An 8,227-nucleotide genomic window follows, 5' to 3' on the forward strand; every position below is an offset into this window, starting at 1 on the left:
TCATTACTCTTGATGGAGAGGGAGGATCCGCCTTTTTAGATTTTTTCTATTTATTTTTCTATCTAGGATTAGAACCATATACTTGGTAATAAGAGGAACGGCACATTATGGCAAAAAAAAGTTTGATTCAGAGGGAGAAGAAGCGGCATAAATTAGAACAAAAATATCATTTGATTCGTCGATCCTCAAAAAAAAGATAAGAAGCAAAGTTTCCCCTTTGAGTTTGAGCGAAAAAACAAAAATGCAAGAAAAATTGCAATCCCTACCACGTAATAGTGCACCTACACGCCTTCATCGACGTTGTTTTTTAACCGGAAGACCTAGAGCTAACTATCGAGACTTTGGGCTATCCGGACACATACTTCGAGAAATGGTTTATGCATGTTTGTTACCGGGTGCAACAAGATCCAGTTGGTAAGGATAAAATACCCTTTCTTTCATATTTGTATGGTTTTCTCGAATTGATGATCGTAGAAGAGCCCTCTTTACCATTCTGTATAAGTGGACTATTCTATTTGTATAGATATGGTAGAGGGGCCTATCCAACCCCCTTTTATCCACCAGTTCCCCGCTAAGAAGGTAGAGCAGTTTGGTAGCTCACAAAGCTCATAAGCTTGGGGTTACGGGTTCGATACTGACTACCTGCTCCATATTCCTTCTTTATGATATATGTATCATCCATTTGTATATGGTATATGGATTTGTTTTTCTTTCCTAAAAGAGTTTCGGTCTAACAGTTTTTTATTATTTCTCTTGTTCCGAGAAAGCAAAATAAAAAAGAAAGAATAAAATAATAAAGAGAAGCGTCCATTGTCTAATGGATAGGACAGAGGTCTTCTAAACCTTTGGTATAGGTTCAAATCCTATTGGACGCAATCTTTTTTCTATCTATTCTTTAAATAACTATACTAAAAACTAAAAAAAAATTTGCATGATTCAAATGAAAAATCTTTCTCAACGATTCCTCTTCTACTAACACGAGTTATACTAATAAGAGTAGACATGCTATATTTATGTTTGTTCCTGAAGGGAAAACCGTTCAAGCTGTTCCTGAATAGCTTCCTTCAAAAGGGTTTCTGCTTGCTCGGTGAATGTCTTACTAGAAGATATAATTTCTTGGAATTGAGGTTTAGTATCTTTTAGGTGTTTACGTAACTCATCCAGAAATTTCTTTACCTGTTCAATTTCTAACGAATCAAGATATCCTCTCGTTCCGGTATAAATAGTAGCTACCTGCTCTTCCACTGGGAGAGGGTTTGATTGGGATTGTTTAAGCAATTCCCGTAATCGTCGACCCCTTGCCAATTGATTCTGACTTGTTTTATCCAGAGCAGAGGCGAATTGTGCAAAGGCTTGTAATTCTGCGAATTGAGCTAGTTCCAATTTTGATTTGCCAGCTACTTGTTTCATGGCTTTAATTTGAGCTGCGGATCCCACTCTGGAAACTGAAATACCCACATTAATAGCAGGTCGAATTCCGGCATTGAATAGATCCGCGGATAAGAATATTTGTCCATCTGTAATTGAGATTACATTAGTAGGAATATAGGCGGAAACGTCTCCAGATTGAGTCTCCACTATTGGTAAAGCGGTCATACTCCCTTCGCCTAAAAGGCATCAATGCAAATAAAAAACATCCCCTGGATAAGCTTAGCGGCCGAGAGGTCTTCTTAATAGAAGGGACATTTGGTGATAAGCTTGTGCCTGTTTGGAGAGATCATCATAAATTATTAAAGTATGCCGTTCATGGTACATAAAATACTCAGCCAAGGCTGCTCCCGTATAAGGAGCGAGATATTGTAATGTAGCGGGTGAATCCGCCATTTAAGCTACTACAATAGTGTATTCCATGGCCCCCTCTTCGTGGAAAGTAGTTACTACTTGAGCCATGGAGGATGCTCTTGAACCGATAGCTACATAAACACATATTACATCTTGCCCTTTTTGATTGAGAATTGTATCTGTGGCTACTGCTATTTTGCCAGTCTATCTGTCCCCAATAATTAACTCTCGCTGACCGCACCCTATGGGGATAATCGAATCGATAGCAATAAGCCCTGTTTGAAGGGGTTCATATATGGAACGCCTAGAAATTATACCCGGAGCAGGAGATTCAATTAAGCGAGATTCTGAAGTGACAATTTCGCCTCTCCCATCAATAGGTTTAGCGAGAGCATTTATAACATGACCCAAGTAAGCCTCGCTCATGGGTATCTGAGCAATTCTTCCTGTTGCTTTTACAAAACTTCCCTCTTAATTTTTGGATTCCAAATTCAGAGCAATACCTCTCGTCCCTTCTGCAAATTCGACTAATTCACCTGACATTATTTCACCAAGACCTATAATACGAGCAATCCCATCCCCCACTTGCACTACGCGACCGATATTCTCAATCCCTACTTTCCTATTATATTGTTCAATACGTTCGCGGAGAATTTTATTAATTTCGTCGACTCGAAGGGTTGCCATTAGTGTTTCTTTAATTTTTTTTTGGAAGCAAGGGAAAAATAATGCCTAAATTCTAAACAAAAGTAGAAGTTCAAAACCTAATAAATTTAATTATCTCTTCCATTCTATGGCCCCGAGAATGCCAATATTAGCACGAATCGTACGGAAATGTAACTCGGTATTCAAACAACTATTCAGAGTTCCTAGAGCTCCTTGTACAGCTTGTTGGAAAACCCGTTGTCGGACCTGATTCATCGCCCTTTGTTTTTCAAAATAAAGGGTTTCGTTTTTAGACTTTTCTAATTGTTCCAAACTAATAGAAGTAGCATTAATCAAATTTTCTTTTTCTCGTTCTATTTCAGAGTATCCATTCATTCGATACTCATCTGCTTCTAGTTCGACTTTCTGTAATCGAATACGAGCTTTTTCGAGTTGTTCAAGGGTCCCTCTACGCAATTCTTCCGAATTTCGAATAGTACTTAAGATCCTCTGTTTTCGATTATCTAATAAATCTTTTAATGAAAGTAGATTATCTTGCTATTAAGTTTACAATTTTTATGATCTCTTCCCGAACCAAACATGAATCTTTCGATTCATTTGGCTCTCCCGCTCCTTTTTTTCTTTTTTGTTATGTATTATGGCTATTTCCATATCTTTTTTTTATGTAATGAGCCTATCCTCTATCCTCTCTTTTCTGTTTGTATTTCTATATACCCAAACTTATATAAGACTAGATGAATATTAAGAGGACTCTTCCAACTAGATAAAAATCTATCATGGTCAGCAAAGTTGTTTCTTTATTTGTGTTTGCTCTGTTAGTTAATAATTTCAATTTCATTAAGAAAAACAAACTAAATAAATGGAAAATAAAAATTGATAGAATTCCTTTTATTTTTTCTTCAAATCCAAAAAATTTCTCTTTTTTTATACATAGGTCGTCCATTTGGCATTGGACTATTCTTCTCTCTATGTTTGTTAACAGTGAGCATATATATGTTTGTTAAGCAGCTGTTGTTTGGTAGATCTGTAGGGGTCCTCTAACCATTTGGCAGCAGTCAGCTATTTTTTGGCTATTTTTGCCATCAGCTGCTGCTCTATGTTTGCTAAGCAGCTATTGTTGTTTTTTGCCAAATCTCCTGTCTCCTCTCCTCTCCTTTGTTTTGTCGATGATGAAATTTTCCAAGTCCATACATTATATGGAATATGAGCTGATGATCAAGAACTTGTGAGGAACTTGGTATCATTAGCAGCCGCCCCTACATTACCTTCTCCTCTCTTCTCTGTTATGATGCCTTAATGCTCCAAGTTCATGATCAAATAATGATTGACATGTTTCTGAGGCCTCTACTACTGCTACTACTCATTTTTTTTATATATTGTTGTTTTATAGGACCACTTTGGTTTATAGATCTTTTTGATTTCTTATACCTTCTCGCGTACCTAAAGCACACTTTCTTGCATCTATTAGAACAAAAAGAGAAATAATGTCGTGGACACCAGATAGTGCAGCCCGATGCCCCGAGCACTGGAGGGTTGATACGCCCGTACATCCACATTGCGTGCGGTGGCGCTTTAGTTCCTACGCCCGTTGTGTGGTAGTGGTTGATCGTGCGGTAGTGGTGGGCCATGGCTAGGCCACGTCCCGTCTGATCAGGAGCCGTTCCATCAAGCAGGGCGTGTCTCATCGGTTCAGGGCACGTCTCATCTACATTAAATGGAAAAGAGAGATAAATTCTTGCTCCGTCGTTCTACCTTCCTCGATCAACGTGTCCTTCCTTAACCGCTGTTCCCTTTTCTTTAAGTAGGAGCAGGGAGAGGGTTTTTGTTCCATTCTTTTGCCTATTCTTCATCTGTCACCGCCTTCTCTCTTCCTTTTTTGCCGTGAGCATTCCTGAGAGCCACGAAGGTTTCTAGGAAAGAAGGGGGAGAGAGCGAGGGAGAAGAGAGGAACTCATTGATCCTTTTGTGATCCAGAGCGAAGATGTCGGACTGGAGGTCGTCCAATGTGAGGAAGTCAGTGCTAGAGGCCTTGTTCAAGAAGGGGTTTCTACCACCGCAGGAGGTGGCGCACTGGAGGGTCCCTGGAGGGGAGGAGTTCCCGCAACCTCATCCCAACGAGGTGGTTTCTTTCCTTACCTTCCATGAGCGCGGATTAGGATACCCCGCTCACTAGTTCCAACATGAGCTCCTCAACGAGTGGGGTCTAGAGCTGTAGCATCTCAATCCAATGGGGGTGCTGCACATCGCTAGTTTCATCACCGTCTGCAAGGCTTTCCTCAGGATGGAGCCGCACGTGGATCTCTTCCGGCTTTTCTTCTTCGGGAGAGCTATGGCGGACTGGAGTTTAGCCGAGATCGCACCGGTGGGAGGTTTTTCCCTGCAGAGGAAGTTGAGTGTGGGAGGCTCGTATCCCGCGTACATCCCATGTGACGACAATCAGGGATGGCACGGGGAGTGGTTCTATATCAGGAATCCGGTGGAGGCGCTGTTTCCAGCGTTCACCGGTGGGAGGCCGGTGAAGCAAAAAAGTTGGTCATGGGGCTACGCCCACACAGAGAGGCACAAGGCGGAGGCCATCAAGGAGGAGCTTTGGAAGCTCATAAGGGGCGGCCTCAATGGGGTGTGGGTGTTCCACAACCTTTACCACCGCTGGGTTGCACCGTTGGCGGAGAGGACGCACCCAATGTGTATGTACGGCGGTCGATCAAGCCCAGACCGCATGTCACCGGAGGAGCTGCCGGACGACGACATCTGGAGTTGCGTCAGCCAAGTGCTGCAACTGAGGCCTGGAGAGACGGTGGTGGGAAAACCCATACCGTTCAATGCCTCGATCATGCCCACACTGGTATGCTCCCTTATTTTGTTCGTGCTTTTTCTCTGCTTCTCTTTTTTTATTTCAGTTCATTCATTTCATAGGGGCTTGGGAGGTACAAGTCCCGGCAGCACCTTCCCAAGGGACCGAAGGGCTGGGCCTAGTAGGCCACCCAGAAGGAGGCGGTAGACGCCCGGAAGAAGAAAAGAACCAAGGAGGTTCAGCGGAAGGAAGAGAAGAAGAAGGAGGTCGCCCGGTGCGTGAGGGGCGGGGAACGTAGGAGCGACGTCGAGTTGAAAATCGTGTTGGATGATCCTATGAATGTGGATGACATGGTCTTCTCTGATGAGGAGGGGAGTTAGGAGGTCATTGTGACCTCAGCGGAGTGTCACGGCCATGCGACAACGTCTGCTGGTGACGAACAGGAAGCTGCGTGGCGTGCGGCGGTTCCCACATCAAGGAAGCACACAGCGAGCGTGGACGTTGTTAGCGAGCGAGCAGCGAAGCAGATGCAGTGACACCTGTGGTGGACGTGGCTAAGCGAGCCGAGCGGTCCGAGGAGCGGACTGGTGCTTGTGCAGCGACGGGACCGGTGCCAATGCTGGACTTGCAGCCAGAGGAGGCCCCGCTTGCCGTGGGTGCGGTCGAGCAGTCTGGGCGGTCTGAGGGTAGACTAGCAATTGGTCGACGCATGACTTGCTATCGGAGGATGCCCCTCCTGCTGCTCCGGTCGAGGAGTCCTGAGCCAAAGATCGTAGCGACCCACAGGCCGGGCAGTAGCCGGTCGGGATGACTCCGACCCCGTCTGAAGTGAGGGGGCACGGGTCGTAGCCTAGGAGTGGTCCTCGTCCCATAGGCCTGTCATCATCGGAGCCTGCCTTTAGAGTCGTGCCGCTCACCTCCTGGTATGTTTCCTTTTGCTGCTCTTCGATCTTTTGCTGATCGAGTCTTTTTGGAGTGCGGCTTACCTATGATCTTTGTCAGCGGCCGGGAGATGCCAGGGTTGAGCATCGCCCCAACCCTTGTGCAGGAGGTTTGGTGGCCCACTCTACAGCATGTTAGGGCGAGTGAAGGGGGCAGCAGGGTGGTGGCGGTGAAGCCTTCCCTCCCAGGGGCGGCTGCTGATAATGTGACAGCGGCAGCGACGTTGTTGGCGGCGATCCCAGTGCCGATGGTGGGGGTTGTGTCGGAGGTAACTCTCACGGCCCCTCCTTCGCCAGTCGCGGTGGAAGACACGAGGGAGGCCAAGCTCCCTACCTCATCGGGCGGAGGGCTACATGACCTGTCCTTGCCGTTGGAGCCGAAGGCGTTGGAGGGAAGTGTGGTCAGGATGGAGTTGGGATGCCCGGCGACGTTTCACGTGAATGAGGTGGTGGAGATCCCATCTGATGACGAGGCGGATACTGTGGTGGAGCCACCGGTGTCGCCGCGGGAGCTGGCGGTGTCGCCGTGGGACCTGGTGGTGGTCCAGTTGGAGGCTGGGCCCTCCGGCGATTCATTGGAGGGTGACCTAGAGTGGCCCTGTCCTAAGGACCCATCGAAGGCGTGGTTCATCCTCTGGGATTTCTAGGAGCGTCAGCTCTAGGACATTTTTGGGGGTAGGGGCTTGCTGCGGTGTCTGAACTCACCAAGCTATCCGCGAAGCTTGAGAACGCCTGGAAGCAGGCGTAGTTTGCTCAGCAGCTGGTTGAGGTTGACCTATAGCTCACCACAGAGGTGAGTTTCTAGTACTTATCCTTGCCCTTTGAATCTTTCATTGGTTGTTTTTAGCATGCTTGTTTTTCATAGGAAATAAGGAAGGTGTCGTCCCACAAGTCTTACTTCCTCGGACAGAACACACCCGGATGCCCGAGCTTGAGCATCGGGTGGAGTCCGCTTGCCGTGAGTCCTAGGTCTAGGCAGCCAAGGCGGCCACGGCGTGGGTGGAGTGGTAGCGTGCAGTGGAGCAGGCGACTGCTGCCGAGCAAGGGTTTGAGGTGGTGAAGGTCCACTAGGAGGAGACTAAGGCGAGGCTACGAGCGTCCCTAATGAACACCGAGGTAGCGCTTCAAGAGGCCTTGGCGGCCCTTGAGCCAGAGTGGGCTGCCCTAGAGTCGGCATAGAAGGCCCTGGAGGTGGAGCAGAGGGCCCAATCAGAGGCGGATCAGGAGGTGCTCGTGCTTCGGGGCTAGGTGATGGGGATGGAGGATGCGAGTGCCCGGCTACGTGAGCAGGTGGCTCGGCAGGCAGAGGATCTCTCCACCCATGAGGCCCCTTGCATCAGAGTGTACCTTTTTTGTTTTCTCATGGTGTTGATTTTTCCCTCAGCCTGTTTCTGAGCTTGTCGCCCTTCTTCTAGAGCTAGGTGAAAAGTTGAAGGTGCTGGAGCGAGACCTAGAGATGACCAAGGCGAGCTTCAGCTGGAATGCCGAGGAGTTGGCCAAGTCCCATGAAGAGCGATGTGCTTTCGAAGGGGATCTTGACCAGATCCGCAACGTTGCCTGGCTTGTCGTCTCAGAAGTCTATAGGTCGGCGCCAAGTACCAGCGTGCCCGTTGTCCAGCTGGTGGAGGTTCTAGATGTGGTCCGGGACCTTATCAGGAGCGGGCTGTTCTATGGAGCATCGAGGGTGCTGACCTCGGTGACAATGTACCACCCAAACCTAGACATCGTCGCTATCTGTAGTGGGTATGCTAAAGGTCTGAGCATGGAGGACATCCAATCAATAGGGGAGAGCTTGCTGCCACATGCACGGTCGGTGTCAGAGCAAGTCTCCAATGAGTGGGTGATGGAGGTTCGCCGTGAAGACATGGCCTGAAGCATGCGTGGAGAGGACGCTTTCGAGCCTACGAATAGCCCAGAGCCTGGTTTGGGGGGGAATGTCGCCTCGGCCTCGATCGAGACGAACATCGTGCCGTCGGGGAGTGAGCAGCCTGCGCCTTCATCGGTCGCGCCGCCAGCAGATGCCGCCGGGCCAGTGTAATAGCTT

General features: G+C 47.7%; 1 non-coding gene across 1 annotated transcript; it reads left to right on the forward strand.

Moving 5' to 3' along the window:
• The first annotated feature begins 803 nt into the window (after positions 1-803).
• On the forward strand, positions 804-875 carry TRNAR-UCU (transfer RNA arginine (anticodon UCU)). The gene has a single exon. It is a non-coding gene; the product is annotated as a tRNA-Arg (tRNA).
• The last annotated feature ends 7,352 nt before the right edge of the window (positions 876-8,227 follow it).

The sequence above is a fragment of the Miscanthus floridulus genome, chromosome 3 (assembly GCF_019320115.1).
Source record: "Miscanthus floridulus cultivar M001 chromosome 3, ASM1932011v1, whole genome shotgun sequence".
Taxonomy (NCBI): domain Eukaryota; kingdom Viridiplantae; phylum Streptophyta; class Magnoliopsida; order Poales; family Poaceae; genus Miscanthus; species Miscanthus floridulus.